This window comes from Ovis aries, chromosome 18 (genome assembly GCF_016772045.2).
Source record: "Ovis aries strain OAR_USU_Benz2616 breed Rambouillet chromosome 18, ARS-UI_Ramb_v3.0, whole genome shotgun sequence".
NCBI classification, from domain to species: Eukaryota; Metazoa; Chordata; class Mammalia; order Artiodactyla; family Bovidae; genus Ovis; species Ovis aries.
The window spans coordinates 48110145-48130133 of NC_056071.1; positions in this window are offsets into that span (position 1 = coordinate 48110145).

A 19989-nucleotide genomic window follows, 5' to 3' on the forward strand; every position below is an offset into this window, starting at 1 on the left:
AATTATTTATAGTGATATCTCTCCTTAATTTTAATAATTTTATACTTCTCCTCTGCAATGCTTCTTCTCATTTTTTAGTGCTTTTTAAGCTATTTTCACTCTATATTTGATTCACCTAATGTTTTATTATTTTATTTTGTCAAAGTTCTTAAACATGATTCAACTATTGTACTCATAAAATGCTCAGATCTTTGATATGCAAATCAAAATGTTCTCAATATATGTGAAATTATTTGATCATAAACAAACTCTTAATAGTTTTTATAAACCTATTTAAAATCAATTAAAATTTTTATCAAAGTAATAGATGTATATGGATAAGAGTATACCAGTGCTAAATGGCTTTAATGAAATATAGCAATTTCGTTATATAGCAAATTTTCATTATATAGCAAATTTTGCTGTCCAGCCCTTACTCACCTTCAGTATTGTTTGCAAAGACAAACAATGTTAGCATTAGCATTTAAAAACTTTCTTCAGTATATCTTAATATTTTTCTTACACTGCTGCCTTTGATTTATATATTTTAGATAATCATTAACTTCATCCTGTTTAATTGGAAAATATAGCTCTTTCTGTATTAACTGTTTTTACTTCTTCTGTCAATCTTCACAACACTTTTGTCAGAATTTTTGTTTAAACTCATAGCCAGAAAGCTATACTAACATAATAATACTCAAACTGCAGGGGTTGCAATAGAAAAAGGGGCCCTTGTAGGAAAGAAAATCAATATATTTCTTTCCTAGAGAAAATCTGGTATGGAAAAAAAAAATACCTGCAGGGGAAAAACAATGTGCTTATTGATGTAGTTGATTTACTGAAGCTACTTATCTCCTCACTACATGGTAACGCACAGTTGAGGACTGGTAACCAGTCAGAGGGCACGTTTTGAAGAACAATGTTAGTGTTTTATCATATAATTCCTTTGTTATCCAGCTTTCTTATTTCCTTGAATTAAGCATTATTTCACTTTTCACTTTTCCCCATTTGCTTAGGTTGATGATTTTTTTTTGAGTCCACAACCCCTGGTCAAATATTTTTCCAAATACCAACACTTTAAATCCAGAAACGTCAATAAACTATCAGTTGAGATTATTTTGTAATAGTCTTTGTTCACACACTTCTCTGCCTTCTTGCTACAGTGGGGTTGGGAGCTCTCTCCGCCTGCTGCAAGTCTTCACCCTGCTGTCTCCTTTACTCTTGTGACCTGTGGTTGAATTCTCAGCCTCTTCAGTCCTATCTGCTTTTTTCATTAACTGTCTCATGTTGCTGAATAGCAAAATCAGTTTTTGCGACCTCACTAAATTGGGTATGTATAGAATTCTAGGATGGAGTTCTCTTCCCTCAGAATGCTGAAGGTGTATTTCCAGTGTCTTCTAGGATACAGTATACTATTGAACTTTCTGATACCATTCTGAATAGTGTTTGTGTTTGTATAATATTTTTGGTTCAAGGAATTTAAAACTCAAGCTTTCTCACTGATGTGATCTACATTCAATCATTTAGTCCACAATTAAGCGTGCCCATTCAAATGGTGAAGAATCCACTTGCCAAAGCAGGAGATGTAAGAGATGTGGGCTTGATCCCTGGATTGGGAAGATTCCCTGGAGGAGGGCATGGCAACCCACTCCAGTATTCTTGCCTGAAAAATCCCATGGGCAGAGGAGCCTGGAGAACTACGATCGGTAGAGTGGGAAAAGGGGACACGACTGAAGCGACTGAATATGCGTTCAATCAGCAATTTCGGACTTCAAGTCTTGGACATATATTTCTAATTTTCCTTTGATAGGTCAATTCTTTCTCTTCCTATTCTTTCTCTTCCTATCCTTTTCCTTTTTGGAAATTATATAATAAAAGTCCTTGTCTTGTTATTTTAATTTTATCATTTCACTTAAAAAGTTAGGCATCCTATTTTTAATATCTAGAAGTTGTTATTTCTCTATTATTTTATTATTCTTACTTTGTGAACAAAACATCTTTATTTTTCTGAGGACATCAATTATAGATTTTACTTTTAAAAAGATATATTCTACTTCCTACATTTTTATATTTCCTCTAGATTAGCCTGCCTGTTTTATTTCTTTGTTTTAGTTTCTTCCCTTTTTTGATAAAGGTTTTGATAAAGCATTTATACTTAAAAGTAAGGCATAAAGCATAGATTGGAATTGATATTTGCCATGAGTTTAGTTCACTAAGTGAATGGTTTTGTTACAGCGTGATTAGGTGGCAAGCAAGCTTTTCATCAGAGATGCTTCCAGCATTTTCCCCCCATCATTTCTGTTTAGGTGTTTAGTTTCAGGAGTCTAGTGTCTTTCCTTAAAATAGACACTTTAATATGAGCATTTCACTGCAAGACAGGTGAAGTCTGTTGGTGATATCAGTTACATTCAAAGAGAGGGTGACAGGTGGTCCTGTTTGAACACAAAACTTTCTCCTTTCCTGACCTTTCCCCCCATACCTGACCATTGGTTTTGTGTTATTTGGTGGAACCACCAGTTGCCAGTCCTTCAGCAGGTGATAGGTAATATTGTCTCCCTTTCACTTGTCTCTTCCGTTCCAAACATTGCATTTGTCATTGCTTTCACAAGTTAGATTCTGCCCGTTGTTTCCTTTTCCAAATGTTTTGAAATCTCACGCCTACTATTTTTTCCTGTTTTTCTTATATGTGTAAGCAATGCTTTATTCTTTCTTACTGTCAGGTGAATGACTTTTTGAAAGGAAAGAGAAATGCACACAGTTTTTCTGCAATCTTTAATAGACTACAAGTGTGTTTATGTGGTGTATTTGTTCAAATTTTCATATGTATTTTAACTCTAGGCATGGTAGTATTTGTTTGATTCATTTCAAATCACTAAGTAAATAAAACCATAAACAAGTATATGGTGTTACTCCTAATTCATCACCTGTCAGTATGAAAACACAAAAATTGCTGAGCATATTTGGAGTCACCAAAATCACTAGCTTCCTCAGTCCAATGATTACTTGAAAATTTTGTCTGGTTGAAATGAATAAATGTATTGAAGAATTATATACATACATTTATGCATGTATTTTTGTAAGTTATATACAAAGATACATAGATATATATGTTCTATTTTTTAATTGAACATTTATCTTTGACAGTTCCTTGCCTTTTCTTTGATAAAACACTTCACTAAAAAGGGCAGAGTTACTTTCTTTTCATATATGTGAGAGAACTGTTGCAGAAACATAGTATTTTATTACACAATTTTAGGAAAATTTTGTGTCTGTTATTGAATACTTAAATAGTTAGTCTTTCTTGGTTACAGATAGAACTGAAACTTAAACTGATTTCAAACTCAGGGAGAATAGGTACCCCAAATACTTGGCAGGGTAGGATGAATCAGTAAAGGAGGTAATCTCAGTATTTTTATGTATTTATTTCTAATTCAGTAATGTTATTTTCACCAATCATAAATTGACATGACATGTCTTAAAAGCCCCAGTGTAATTCCCTGATAACTTACTATTACAAAAGAGTCTTTCTAGTGGAGTTTAGAAGAGGAAGATGGCTCAGACACAAATCCTACTTCTACAGTGCTTACAGTCAAATATAAGGGATATACTAAAAGACATGCCACTGAGAATTTCAGTCTGAAACCTATATACCTCAAGAGTTATTAAATGAAGCCTGAATATTTGAGGCTGACCTCAAACAGAATATCTATATCTGTCTAATAACCTCATTTTTTTGTTTTTTATTAAATTTGAGACTGTAATGGTGCTTAACCTGGAGTGATAATTCATATATTATGATGTTAATGGACCTAAGGCATCTATTCAGAAATTATTCTAGTTTTAACACATACCTGCTTTAGATATGCACGATGCTTTTACATTTTTGGCATAATTATATATTTACATACATATAAAAATCTATAAAACTTTTCAGACTGAAGTCCTGAGGCCTATTATCATGAAAGAATGGAATGAAAATGTATTCTGTCACATGCAATATACACGATCAGCCTCTTTCAACAATAGTTTTAGGAATGAGTGTAGATGTTTAGAGTCACAAATTAGGCATTGTTTAGGTTGATTAAATTCATCTACCTTTATAAATTCCCTGGATCCCCTTGCTCAACAGATTAGAAGAGAATGAAAATGTAGCTTGCTAATTACACTGATTTATGAACTATGGATGGAGGTCCGTGACATTGTACAGGAGACAGGGATCAAGACCATCTCCATGGAAAAGAAATGCAAAAAAGCAAAATGGCTGTCTGAGGAGGCCTTACAAATAGCTGTGAAAAGAAGAGAAGCGAAAAGCAAAGGAAAGATATAAGCATCTGAATGCAGTGTTCCAAAGAATAGCAGGGAGAGATATGAAAGCCTTCCTCAGAGATCAATGCAAAGAAATAGAGGAAAACAACAGAATGAGAAAGACTAGATAGAGATCTCTTCAAGAAAATTAGAGGTACCAAAGGAACATTTCATGCAAAGATGGGCACTATAAAAGTCAGAAATGGTATGGGCCTAACAGAAGCAGAAGATAATTAAGAGGAGGCAGGAATACACTGAAGAACTGTACAAAAAAGAGCTTCACGACTCATAATAATGATGGTGTGATCACTCACCTAGAGCCAGACATCCTGGAATGTGAAGTCAAGTGGAACTTAGAAAGCATCAGTACGAACAAAGCTAGTGGAGGTGATGGAATTCCAGTTGAGCTATTTCAAATCCTGAAAGATGATGCTATGAAAGTGCTATACTCAATATGCCAGCAAATTTGGAAAACTCAGCAGTGGCCACAGGACTGGAAAAGGTCAGTTTTCATTCCAATCCCAAAGAAAGGCAAATGCCAAAGAATGCTCAAACTACCACACAATTGCACTCATCTCACACACTAGCAAAGTGGTGCTCAAAATTCTTGAAGCCAGGCTTCAGCAATACGTGAACTGTGAACTTCCAGATGTTCAAGCTGGTTTTAGAAATGGCAAAGGAACCAGAGATCAAATTGCCATCATCTGCTGGATATTGAAAAAGCAAGAGAGTTCCAGAAAAACCTCTACTGCTTTTTGACTATGCCAAAGCCTTTGACTGTTTGGATCACAATAAACTGTGGAAAATTCTTCAAGAGATGGGAATACCAGACCACCTGATCTGACTCTTGAGAAACCTATATGTATGTCAGGAAGCAACAGTTAGAGTTGGACATGGAACAACAGACTGGTTCCAAGTAGGAAAAGGAGTACGTCAAGGCTGTGTATTGTCACCCTGCTTATTTAACTTATATGCAGAGGACATCATGAGAAATGCTGGGCTGGAAGAAACACAAGCTGGAATGAAGATTGCCGGGAGAAATATCAATAACCTCAGACATGCAGACGACACCACCCTTAGGGCAGAAAGTGAAGAGGAACTAAAATGTCTCTTGATGAAAGTGAAAGTGTAGAGTGGAAAAGTTTCTCAACATTCAGAAAACTAAGATCATGGCATCTGGTCCCGTCACTTCATGGCAAATAGTTGGGGGAAACAGTGGAAATAGTGTCAGACTTTATTTTGGGGGGGCTCCAAAATCACTGCAGATAGTGATTGCAGCCATGAAATTAAAAGAAGCTTACCCCTTGGAAGGAAAGTTATGACCAACCTAGATAGCATATTGAAAAGTAGAGACATTACATTGCCAACAAAGGTCCGTCTAGTCAAAGCTATGGTTTTTCCAGTGGTCATGTATGGATGTGAGAGTTGGACTATAAAGAAAGCTGAGCGCCGAAGAATTGATGCTTTTGAACTGTGGTGTTGAAGACTCTTGAGAGTCCCCTGGACTGCAAGGAGATCCAACCAGTCCATCCTAAATGAGATCAGTTCTGGGTGTTCATTGGAAGGACCTATGCTAAAGCTGAAACTCCAATACTTTGGCCACCTCATGTGAAGAGTTGAAAAGACTCTGATGCTGGGAGGGATTGGGGGCAGGAGGAGAAGGGGATGACAGAGGATGAGATGGCTGGATGGCATCACTGACTCGATGGACATGAGTTTGGACATGAGTAAACTCTGGGAGTTGGTGATGAACAGGGAGGCCTGGTGTGCTGCGGTTCCTGGGGTTGCAGAGTCGGACACGACTGAGCAAATGAACTGAACTGAACTGAACTTTTGCCCCATCGTAATACTGCAAGTATTTAAAGGAGAATATGAACATAAAAGAGCATATAGAATTTTGAATGAGACAAGATGAAAAATGAAGTATTTACAGATAAATTTCTTATATATCTTTTAGCAATTTTGCTAGCTCAGTTTCAGTGTAACCTTTTAGATTCATGTTGTTACATGCTTTATATTTAATAGGGGTCAAGTTGGAACTGATTACCATAACTGCTTAACCCGTATCTTCATTCATTAGCTATTATTTCCTTAAAAATATTAAGAGAAATGAAACTACATTTGAAACAGTCAAGGACTGCTCTCTCCCTCCTACTCTCTCTCCCTTCTTTTTACTTTCCTTTCTCTCCAAATTTTTAAGTTACTTTTAAAATAATTTTTAAATTTATTGAAGTAGAGTTGACTCTGTTAGATTTTGGTGATTTAAATCAATATAGTGATTTGATTTTTTATAGACTGCACACCATACAAAGGAGAAGGCAATGGCACCCCACTCCAGTACTCTTGCCTGGCAAATCCCATGCATGGAGGAGCCTGGTAGCCTGCAGTCCATGGGGTCACTCAGAGTCGAACACGACTGAGAGACTTCACTTTCACTGTTCACTTTCATGCATTAGAGAAGGAAATGGCAACCCACTCCAGTGTTCTTGCCTGGAGAATCCCAGGGACGGGGGAGCTGGTGGGCTGCAGTCCATGGGGTCGCGAAGAGTTGGACACGACTGAGTGACTTCCTTTTCACTTTTCACTTTCATGCATTGGAGAAGGAAATGGCAACCCACTCCAGTGTTCTTGCCTGAAGAATCCCAGGGACGGGGGAGCCTAGTGGGTTGCCATCTATGGAGTTGCACAGAGTCAGACATGACTGAAGCGACTTAGCAGCAGTAGCAGCAGCAGAGTTGACTCTGTTAGATTTTGGTGATTTAAATCAATATAGTGATTTGATTTTTCATAGATTGCACACCATACAAAGGTGTTATAAAATATTGAGTGTATTCCCTGTGCTGTTCATTATGTTACTTTGACTTGTTCTATAACCGGTAGTTGTTACTCTTAGTAACTGTCACCTGTTCCACCCTTCCCTCCAACACTCTCCTCTGTGTTAACCACTGGCTTATTTGCTATATTGGTGGGTCTGTTTCTGTGTTGTTACATTTGCTCATTCACCTTGGTAGGGGCGCAAGAGCCACGGCTGGGTTTGAGGCAGGACTTTCCATCCGCTCAGTGGGCATCACTGCCCACTGGGTGGGGTGATGATCTCAAGCTGCTGAAGCAGAAACCATGAGGGTTGGGCCGGAGCTGTCCCTGTTACTTGGTGTTTTCCGCTCTCCCCTCACTAAAGCCATGCCTTAGACAGCATATTAAAAAGCAGAGACATTACTTTGCCAACAAGGTCTGTCTAGTCAAGGCTATAGTTTCCCCAGTGGTCATGTATGGATGTGAGAGTTGGACTATAAAGAAAGCTGAGCACCAAAGAACTGATGCTTTTGAACTGTGTTGTTGGAGAAGACTGTTGAGAGTCCCTTGGACTGAAAGGAGATACAACCAGTCCATCCTAAAGGAGATCAGTCCTGGGTGTTCATTGGAAGGACTGATGTTGAAGCTGAAATGCCAATACTTTGGCCACCTGATGCAAAGAGCTGACACATTTGAAAAGACCCTGATGCTGGGAAAGATTGAGGGCAAGAGGAGAGGGGATGACAGAGGATGAGATGGTTGGATGGCATCACTGGCTCAATGGACATGGGTTTGGGTGGTCTCTGGGAGTTGGTGATGGACAGGGAGGCCTGGAGTGCTGCGCTTCATGGGGTTGCAAAGAGTCAGACACAACTGAGCAACTGAACTGAACTGAAAGGGGAATGTGCTGAAGCAAGTGGGGCCTACACGTGCTCTCAGCTTGTACTGGCCACAGTTAGGGGTCCAAGCTCTGAATTATGTGCTGCCCATGAAGGCACTGCTATATGTTCCCTTGCTCTGTTCAGATGTCAAAAGCTGTCGAGATGAAGAGTGAAGTGTGAGATGTTGTTTAGGGATCTACACCATGAAAAGAAGAGGATGGATGCAGTGTTGCTTAGAAGGAGAAGGTGAACCACCACACAGGTCCTACAAATCCTAGGCCAGCCTGGGTGGAGCGGGGAGCTCTGGAGCCGCTGCTGACTCCTCAGAGTGTCCCACATTGAGTGAAGTGTGCAGGGCTTTACACACTTGTCTTGCTCAGTCACTGTATGCCAGCTGTTCAGGCCCAGGTATGAACTCAAGGGAAAGACTCTGCAGCTGAAGAAGACCATGAAGGAAATAGTGGAAGAAATATGAAAACTGACTACTGACCACTGCTCTTGTCTGAGGGCTGGAAAGGAAGTCATTCCTTAATGCTTATTCTCCATGGCTCACGTCTGTCTTTACCACAGTTGCTTTAGGAAGAAAGTCAGTGTTGCCCTGACTAGAGTTAGTGAGGGGACAACTTTGTTAAGATCCAGGATTGAGGTACGAGAGGGATAAGTCTCCATACAGAAGGTAGTTAGGCCATGTTTCACCCATTCTAGAATTTCATGCAATTGGAATTAGTAATCTTTTTTGTGTGTCTGCATTATACGAGGTATTTTTCAAGTTAAAATATTTTATTCATGTTTTTGCATGTATCAGATATTCTTTTTCCTTGCTTTATGGTAGTTCATATTATAAATATCCATTTTCCTCAGACAGACATCAGAGTTGTTTCCATATTATGAAGAAACATAACATGAACATTTTTTACAAGATTATTTGTGGATAAAACTTGCTCTTTTCTTGGGGAAATGCTTAGAATTGAAATTGCTAGATCATAGAGTAAATGTTTAACTTTCCACGAATAGTTTTCTGAGGTGGCTGTTATTCCTCTCCCCTATAAACTTTGAGAGTTAATCTTCAACATTTGATTTGGTGTTTTCAGTCATTTCCATTCAGCCATTTTAGTGGGTATATAGTATTTTGATTTTACTTAGCATTTTTCCTTTGGAAAATTTATGATAGATGTTTGTTCATGTGCTTATTGGCCATTTGTATATCTTTTAGGAATTGTCTGATCAAGTCCTTTGTGTGTTTTGTTTTGTTATTTAATGGTTCATTCTTGCATGCAAGAATTATGTTTTATCTTCTGAATACAAGTCCCTTTTCAGATAAACGTGTTGCAAATGTTTTCTGCCAATTTTTATGAAGACTATTTCATTTTTCTCTATTATGCTTTTTACCATCGTGTTTTCTCTAAAGAGATCTTCACTTATGCCCCGATCTTAAGGCTATCCCTCTATATTTTCTTCTAGGAACTTTATTGTTCTGGATTTCATATCTTGGATTATGATTTAATACATTAGATCTTTCTGTATGGTGTGAGGTAAGGGCTGGGTTTCTTTTCCTTTCACGTAATTATCTAGCCATTTCAGTATTTTTTGTTGAAGAGTTTTTTCCCCTCTTCATTCAATTGTTTTGGCCATACTGTTGAAATTTATTTAATCACTTCTGAGTGATGGCCTTTCTATTTTGTTTAATTGATTTATATGCTTATCATTTTACTGATATCAGATTATCTTGATTAGCATATCTTTTAATAACACTTGAAATCAAGTAGGATGAATTCTTTAAATTTGTGATATTTTTCTGGATTTTTGCCTTTCCAAATAAAATTTTAATTTATCCAATTCATTCCTAGGGGAAAATTTCTATTTGTATTTTTATTGAGATTGCTATAAATCTATACATGAATGTGAGGAGAAATGCTATCTCAAAAAGATTGAATCTTCCAATCTACGATCATAGTATAGCAGTTCATTTCCGTTTTTTTTTTTTTTAATCCCTTGTAAATGTGTTATGGTTTTTAATGTAAAGGCCTTGAACATATTTTGTTTTTTTTTATGCATAAGTTTTATAGTTTTTTATGATATTATAAGTAGTATTTGTATTTCATTTCTAATTGTTAATTACTGACGTGTGTGTGCATGTGTGCATGCTAAGTTGCTTCAGTTGTGTCTGGCTCTTTGTGACTCCATGGACTGTAACTTGCCAGGCTCTTCTGTCCACGGTATTCTCCAGATAAGAATACTGCAGTGGGTTGCCCTGTCTTCCTCTAGGAATTACTGATAAAAATAAATAAATTTGATTTTTGTATATTGACTGTATTTATTAAATTTCATTTACCCATTTTGCTAGATTTTTGTAGATTCCTTAGGATTTATCTGCAAATCAAGATAGCCTTACCTCTTCCTTTCTAGTCTCATTTGGCTTTTATTTCTTTTTCTTCTCTCTTCCTTCTCCTTTTCTTATTTCTTTTTCTTATTGTTCTCACTAAGATCTCCTTTAAATAATGCTGAATGGAAATACTGAGGTTGTTCCTTTTTTATTGGTGTCTGTTCTAGAGGCAAAGCATGTTATATTTCAGCTGTGCATTTATTGTAGGTTTTTCTTATATGTCTTTATTAGGTTGAGGAAATTCTTTCTGTTCCTACTTTGTTGCACTTTAAACAAAGTAATGTATTTTGCAAAATGCTTTATCTGCTTCTATTTAAATGTGTACCTAATACCTCTTCCTTCATCCATTAATGTGGTGAATTACCTTGATTTTTGTATCTTGAAATAGAAGCTTGACCATGTTGTATCATTGTTTTATATACTGCTGGATTTTAGTTGCTAATTATTTTTGTTAAGAATTTTTGTATCTAGATTCATGAATGGTATCGGATTTTACTTCCATTTTCTTCTATTACTCTTTTTCTGGTCATAATAAAATTTTCATATCTTCTTCCCTTAGACCAGGTAGGTTGTTGCTTAGGGGACTTAGATCCTAACACCATGAATTGAATTTACCCGCATTTCTTATCAAAGCCTAACTCCAAGGTTGAACTAGACAGAGGGTAGGCAGAGCAGGCTCCAAAATGTACTCCTTTCTTCTTGTGTTTTGGTCCTAGTGACAAATTCTGGGGAAGAATAAAACTGTTACCCAGCATCTGTTACAGTAGTATGTTGCTGTTTAGTAAATATTTTCATTTATATTTTTCATAAAAGGTATATAACAGTATTGTATATTAAATAATATTATCATTAACGTTATTTGTGGTTTAAATAGGAAACCACATTTCCCATTTAATGGGAAAATCAATGATATAATTGTTATTAATAATATATCCTTCTAACCATATAAGACATTTTTAAAAATTTTAATCCTTTCTCTATAAAACAGCATTTGCACTTTAGAGAATTTAGGCTGCTTGGAGTTTTGCTATAAAACACCAGTATACCATGTTTTATATTTCAATTGCTTTCCCAGGGGTCTTATAAATTTCATTCTCTGCTCTTTCAGTCATATGCTCAAAATCAATTTCCTCCCAGAGACCTGGAATTTTAGTGAAAAATAAAACGTGATCAAATACACCCTCCTGATTCAGTGTTCACCTTGGAAGTGGGTTGGAAGAATGCCTGACATTCATTTCTAAGCAGTTGCTATGGATGGTGGAATCCTTTCTTGTGTGAACCATTAACACAAGCTAATAATTGAAAAGCTTCATTTCCAAGTTTTGTCAGAACTGAGGATAAAAATAGATTGAACTAATTTGAAATCATAATATTGTATTAAAACAGAAATATGTAATAACTATAGTAAAATTGTATGCTGATTTTATATGCATAATCTAATAATGAAGAAAGAGGTTTAAATCTTAAAGTGGGATATCATGAGTCTTTGATATGGACAGAATAAAATCTCTGTGAATGACCATAAAAATGTTTCTTTCTCTCCTTTCAGTGGCACACAGCAAAAGAATGTTATAAACAGTGATGTTAATATATTTCATAAACTTTAATTTTAGAAGATTTTTAGGTTTAAAATGTTATATGTTAATATAGTTCATAAACTTTATTTTTAGAAGAGTTTTAGGCTTTTGTTAAAAAATTGTGAAGATAGCACAAAGGGTTTCTATACAGCCCATACCTGATTTGCCTTTTTGTTAGCGTTTTACGTTACCAGTCAACCAATAATGATGCAGTGTTATAGTACATTTATATCCAGATGTGCTAGTTTTATCATGAGGGCCCCTTTTCAGATCCAAAATACAACCCAGAATACAGTGTCACATTGATTCACCATTTCTTCCAAGGCTTTCCTTGACTTTGCCAGTTTCTAAAATGTTCTTCTGTTTTCAGCAAAAGAGAACAAAAGAAAAAGAAAGATAGGGAAGAAATATGAAAAATAAAATAAAATGGCAGAATTAAGTCCTAATTTTTTCATAATTAAGTAGCCTAGATATAGCAATTAAATGGCAGAGCTTGGAAGAATTGGTACAATAACACAAGCCAACTGTATACTGTCAACAAGCTCACTTAAAAATAACACATAGGATTAATGTAGCATGCTTGGGGCTGGTGCATGGGGATGACCCAGAGAGATGTTATGGGGAGGGAGGTGGGAGGGGGGTTCATGTTTGGGAACGCATGTAAGAATTAAAGATTGTAAAATTTAAAAAATAAAAAACTAAAAAAAAAAAAAAAAAAAGGATTTCCATTGTGGCTTAGTGGTAAAGAATCTGCCTGTCAATGCAGGAGACGTGGCCTATCCCTAATGCAGGAAGATCCTGCATGCCAGGAGCAACTAAGCCCCGGGGCCACAACTTTTAAGCCTGTGCTCTAGAGCCCAGGAGCCACAACTACTGAATCCTGTGAGCCCTACAGCCCAAGCTCTGCAACAAGAGAAGCCACAGTAATGAGAAGCCTGTGCAATGCAACTAGAGTGTAGAGAGAAGAAAATTACTGAAGACAAAGAGGGTCATTATATTTTGATAAATGTATCAGTCTACCATAAGACATAGCAGTCCTAACTGTGTATGCCCCAAAATTCAGAGCCTTAAAATAGGTGAAGCAAGTCAGATCTAACTGAAAGGAGAAATAGACAAGCCCATAGTTAGAGCTGGGAATTTTAACACCCACTCTCAGGACCTGATAGAACACCTTAGTGGAAGAAAAAAAAAAACCCAGCATGAAATTAGAAAATCTGACCACCACAACCAACCAATAGTTTATAGGGTATGTGTTAAAAGTATTGTCATACGTGGGATATATTTATATGTGTTTCTTCAGGAGCCTAAGGAATACTTACCAATATAGTCAAAACTCTAGACTATAAAATATGTTTCAACAAATTTAAAAGCATTGAAATTATACAGCATATATTCTCTGGCCAGTCTAGAACCAAACTGGAACGTGATAGCAGAGCCATTTGGAGAAACCTAAACACAAGAAATTTAAACAGCACACTTCTAAATAATCTGAGCTAAAGAGGAAGTATCATTAAAAACAAAATAATAATATAGAACTGAATGAAAATGAGAACATATATAAAAGCATTTGAGATGAAAACAGTACCAAAGGGAAATTTATACCACTCAATACTTACATTGGAAATAAGAAGTGTCAAATCAATAACTAATTTCCAATTCCCTAAAAAAAAAACCACACACACACAAAATAAGAACAAAAGAAGCCAAAAGTAAGCATAAGGAAGGAAATAGTGAATGTAAAAGCAGAAATAATCAAGTTGAAAATAAAAAGATATAGAAAATCACCAAACAAAATATCTTCAGAAATATCAACATAATTGATAAACCTCTAGCAAGACTGATGAAAATAAATGAGAAAAAAGTCAGCAATAACACTATTGAACCCTGCACATTACTGCACATCCTACAGCCATTAAAAATAATAAGGGAATAATATAAGCAACTTTACATTTATAAATTTGGCTTTTTGAAAGAAGGTAAGGACGAGTTATCTTCTGTGCATCACTGACTCCATGGACATGAGTTTGAGCAAGCTCTGGGAGTTGGTGATGGACAGGGAGGCCTGGCACACTGCAGTCCATGGGGTTGCAGAGTCAGACACCACTGAGCAACTGAACTGAACTGAAGGAGAAATTCATCCAAAACCACAAACTACCCGGGCACAATTCAGGAAAAAAAGGGCTGCATTCTGGCCTGCAGCATAAACCAATTTGGGCAAGGTGACAGAATTTCCTCATTAGTAAAAACATATTATCACCTACTTGATTAATCTTTCCTGGTTTACTTTTGTAGGCTTAACCGTATTATACTCCCACACAGTACTGGACACCCTTGTCTCTTGATAACATTTGGGGTTAATATATGTTTGTAGGATTTTGGCACATTATTAGAGCGTACATTAGGTGTAGTAACAGTAAATTTTTGCACCTTACTCAATGCCTCACAATAAATGTGTCCATAATTAATGCACTTAAATGAAAAATATATAAATACTTCACACTAAACAGTTCTAAATAGTCTTACAACTTAAATATGAGCATTAAATAATCACTTTTGTATGCCATCCATGCTAAGTTATATTCTGAACATGATTTTATTTCCATGTATCTTATATTTTTGCAGAATGTATTAGCCAGAGTATGTATGTGTGCTTATTCCTATTAGCCTTTTATATTCAGTTCAGTTCAGTCACTCAGTCGTGTCTGACTCTACCACCCCATGGACTGCAGCATGCCAGGCCTCTCTGTCCATCACCAACTCCCAGAGCTTGCTCAAACTCATGTCCATGGAGTCGGTGATGCCATCCAACAATCTCATCCTCTGTCATCCCCTTCTCCTAGCATATAAATAGAAATGCAGAGAGAAAGTACAGCTGCTGGCATACCACCTCAGCAAGAGCCAGCAATGGCCATCCTCACCCCGTTCAGATTCAGTGCCAGGTCCACGCCTGCTCCATCCTCCCCACTGCTCACTCTCCTCAGCAATAACTGTTGTTGCCCTAGTGGAAAGTGACACTCAAGGCAGAGAGTTGAGAGGGCGTGCTCGGCACAGACCAGGGTGTGCAATAGGGCAGTCATATGAAACAGGCCAGAGCCCAGGGAAGTTTTCATCTGCTTCTGCCACCCTGTTGCTGGCAGCAAGCGTGTGTGTGCTTTTCACTAGCAGAGTCTAGGTTTCTTACAACCTTTCTCTTTTCAAACCAGATAAGGCTTCTCTTCTCAGTTTGAGACCACAAGGCTAGGGTGCATAATGTGTTGTTCAAATTACTTATTCCCCAGGGAAAATCTCTGAGCCTATGATATTCTTCTCTTCTGTGTCCCTTCTCTAGGGTTGCAGGTCCCAACCTGATCATTTCTCCCCATTCCTTCCTGACTCCACATGGATCTGTCTTTATAGCTTTGGTTGCAGAATCTTTTTGCCAATCTTCAGTTTGTTTTTGGTGAGAATTGCTTCACTGACTCAGATTTTAAAGGATCTGTCTGCAATGTGGGAGACCTTGGTTCGATTTCTGGGTGAGGAAGATCCCCTGGAGAAGGGAATGGCTAATCACTCCAGTATTCTTGCCTGGAGAATCCCCATTGGCAGAGGAGCCGGTCGGGTTACAGTCCATGGGGTTGCAAAGAGTCAGACATGACTGAGCGAGTAACACAAGCAGATACGTTAGATATGTTTTTGATGTTCTCATGGCAGGAGGGAACTTAGCATCCTCCTACTTTGCCATCTTGATCTCTTCTCCCCTAAATGAGTTTCTAAGAAACAATTTTTAAATACTAAAAGTAATAGGATATGTTATATAGTAAAAAGAAACATTTCTGAGGGCAGATCAGGAAACTGGCATAAATCCAAAGGGTCATTTCAGTTTCTTCCACCATTTTCTCCAGGGATATAGATTCATTCGCCCCAGTCAGAAGATACTTGGTGCTGCTGCTGCTAAGTCGCTTCAGTCATGTCCGACTCTCTGTGACCCCATAGATGGCAGCCCATCAGGCTGTCCCTGGGATTCTCCAGGCAAGGATACTGGAATGGGTTGCCATTTCCTTCTCCAATGCATGCATGCATGCTAAGTCGCTTCAGTTGTGTCCGACTCTATGCGACCCTGTGGACAGCAGCCCACCAGGCTCTTCTGGCCACAGGGTTCTCTAGGCAAGAATACTGGGATCGGTTGCCATTAAAAATACCATCCTGCACACTATCTAAAGAATTTTATGACAAGTAAAATTGAACCAAACATCTTTGACCAATGAAAAGAAAGCCTCAATTATTTTATGAATGTAAGTTTTATGTCAAAGTTTCTGCATTGCCAATACCAATCAGAAAACATTCAGCTTTTGCTGAAACCTTTTCTCTTTGTAGTTCAAACTGAGCCACAAGAGCTTCTTGGAGAGCTACAGAGTGCTAAAAAGCAGATGCCTTTCAACTTTCAAAAATATTATATATATATATATATATACACACACATTAGTTTATAAATAGATTTATTGTATTATAAACAGAGGATGACTAGTGCCTGTAGGCTGTGGGTATTAAATTGTCTGTAACATGTGATGCTAGATTCTAAGGGTTTACTCTTGAACAGCACTAACCAGTAGAACTTTCTTCTTTGACTGAATGTTTCAAGTCTGCTCTGTCCAATCTCATGTACATATTGAGTACATGAAATATTTCTAGTGCAGCTGAGATGTAACTGGGAAAAAAAAGACTTTAAGACAAAGAGATGAGCATTTATTAGGACACTTTTGTAACAAATTATTATAAAATAAATCTTGTCATATTCTTTACGGTAAGCCACTGCAGCAATTGCTAGAAATAAAATATATTACCCAGAGTTTAGAATGAGAGAGAACTGAAGACTGAAGGTCTTCAACCATTCATTCCTTCATCAAACATTTATGTTTTATTATAGTGAAGATAATCTGTTAGATGATGAACATTGAAAAACATAGGATTTTTGCCTTCAAAACTTATACAGATTAATGAGAACGATTTATAAGTGAACTTTTCCAACTAATTTTAATGCATGTTAAAAGAGTAATATATAAGATTATAACCTTGGCAAGAAGTAACTTTCCATAGGATTGATTGCTAGTTGAGCAAGGGAAGAAAGGAGAGACTGTCTCATTTCAATCTGTCTCATGAACAATAAGTCAGTGTGGGGCATTTCAGGTAAGGAAATATAGATATGCAAAACCATTAATTCATGGATGAACTTAGTACATTAAAGGGAATTCTTCAAGATTTCAGTATGGTTATAGAATATGCCGCTGGTTACAATAGCAGGTAGCAGGACAGTCAGTCTCAGGTTAATATTAATAGTATAGAAACCCCATCAGGCTTTCAACAAAGAGATTATTTAGAGAGTTAGATACAGGCATTGCTGCTGTTGCTGCTAAGTCGCTTCAGTCGTGTCCAACTCTAGGCAACCCCATAGACGGCAGCCCACCAGGCTCCCCCATCCCTGGGATTCTCCTGGCAAGAACACTAGAGTGGGTTTCCATTTCCTTCTCCAATGCATGAAAGTGAAAAGTGAAAGAGAAGTCACTCAGTCATGTCCAACTCTTCAAGACCCCATAGAGTGCAGCCCACCAGGCTCTTCCATCCATGGGATTTTTCAGGCAAGAGTACTGGAGTGGTGTGCCATTGCCTTCTCCGGATACAGGCATTAGAGGGCTAGAAAAGCAAATTCAGTATAAAATAAGATAATGGCAGTCAAAACAGCTATCAACTCTTGGGCTCTAGAAACAAATGCAAGCAATCAATGGTATAAGAACAGAGACACTTGGAAGTGTATACCTATGAAGCTGGGGCTTACATCTCTGAGGGGAAATTACTGCTTACCTCGTGCTGGTACCTTTGAGGGTACATAATTTAGTTTTAGTGAGCAAAAAGAAGCTGAAGTAACACTGACAAGAATAGCAGTTGAAAGGAAAACATAGTCCAATGACTCTTCCTAGTTCCTGTTTCAACTCTTCTTAGAGCCTAATATAAAATAAAATGAGAAATTTTTGTAAAGGTATTTATAATGCCTCCAGGCTTAGCATCCCAATGAGGAGGTACCATTTGGAATGGGATAAAACAATTACTATCACAGTGGATTTCATTGGTCAATCAGCTTTTATACATGCCCCTCTATAAATTTAACTTTCACACCATGACAATTATATGAATAGAACATTTTCACTGTCTCTACAAAAATGTGAGTAACAAAATACCAAGAATTAGTATGATTTGGGGGCAATAGTCCCAGGATCCATCTCTGAGTAATGTAAATTACTCTTCTCGTTCATTCCCAGTCTCTCCAAATAGTCTATAATTTGGGAGATCAACTTATAAAGCAAACTACCACCAGGAATTCTTATATAAACTGATGAGAAAAGGGCAAAAGCACAGTTAATATTAATAAGAATAGTATAAACCTGTGTACATGAGACAGTATGCGCATGTGTGTGCACACATAGAATACAAAAGGAAGAAAATGCATAACTGCATCAATTCCTGTTTCTATGACAGGTTAATTGCTGTATTTTCCTTCTTTGTCCATCTGTTTTTGTTGTGTTTGTTCATTATCACCCAGCTAGCACTTTAGGTTTCTTATCTGGTCAGGTAACACAAACATTGTCACCTGCCGTGGGAACAAAAGCTTTCAAATTAACATTGGCCAAATTTGTAGGGATAAAAAGCCAATTTTGTATAAATAAATTATTATGTGTAATCAGAGAGGAGCAGGAGCAAATCTTGATGTCAACCTTTGATTCCTTGACTCATTTATTTTAGTTTGGGCTGAACCATAACATATACCATGGTTATTCAGTGTATAAACTCCAGTTTCAGCATATGCTCTCTCAATCTGGGCTGTAATAGAGTCTTCACTAGACTGTTAGGCTATTGTGCCATGTTCTTACCCCAGAACCTTCAAAGTGACACTGTAATTCTATAGGCGGGAGTGAATTTTATAGGCAGGATCCAGTTCTAACACTTTGATATGAAATAAATTCCTTGACAAAAACAACTTTGGGAAAAATACTAGAGCATAAAGTAAGCCATTCCCTAAGTTCACGTTGACAGTAGTGGAAGAGTTGTGAACACGACATGCATGTCCGTCGAAGGCGCTACATGTTTATTTCACTGAAGCAAAGTAGTTGACATCTCCATATTGGAAGGGATCCAGTGCAGTCAGTCTGCCACCAGCTGTGTGGCTGGTCCATCTAGAGAACTGCGACAGCTCTACATCATGACAGCATCTGCCTGTGCTGTTGGCAGATAAGACACTCAGGTAGCCAGGTCAGACTCAGTGAAGAAACCTCATTTTTGTTGAGTCCATACATAGACTCTATCTTTTTTTTTTAATCATGACCACAATATACTTAGGTACCAGAATGGCTGGGAGAGAGACTTAGTGTTGTCCAGTATATATATATACTCATTCTGCTGAGCTTCAAATAAAAGCGGACGTTTTAATATCCATTATCTGTTTCTCAAAACCTATGCTTTGTTCTCTTCTCATCTTTCCATTCTATTCTTTCCAGTTCTTGACAATAAGGCCAAAGCAGAGCTATCACCCATTAATCTGTCCAGGTCTACATTTCTAACCATTTCTTAATATAAAACAGATGACTTAAATAGACTCCCCTGGGTTTTTCCTATTGTCAAAATTTCTCTGCACTGCTGTCTTTCCAGGAAGTTGTTGATTGAGACTGCTGTTCCAGGAGTCCAGTTCTGATTGTTACAAGTATGGCCTGAAAACAATTTGTTAAACAAGCAAAAAGTTTATACCTCAAATCAGATGGTGGTGCCTGTGTACTTCCAGATTGTAGATGCAGACTGAGGAAAGGAAAGGATGAAACTCGAGTAGCTGCTCTGAGAGCCTCAGCCACCTATTGGCGGACCTCTCTTGTGCCTCTGGTTCCCTGGTGGCTCAGATGGTAAGGAATCTGCTTGCAATGCAGGAGACCTGGGTTTGATCCCTGAGTCAGGAAGATTCCCTGGAGGATGGCTTGGCAGCCCACTCCAATATTCTGACCTGGAGAATTCCATGGACAGGATTCTGGCGGGCTACAGTCCATAGGGTCACAAA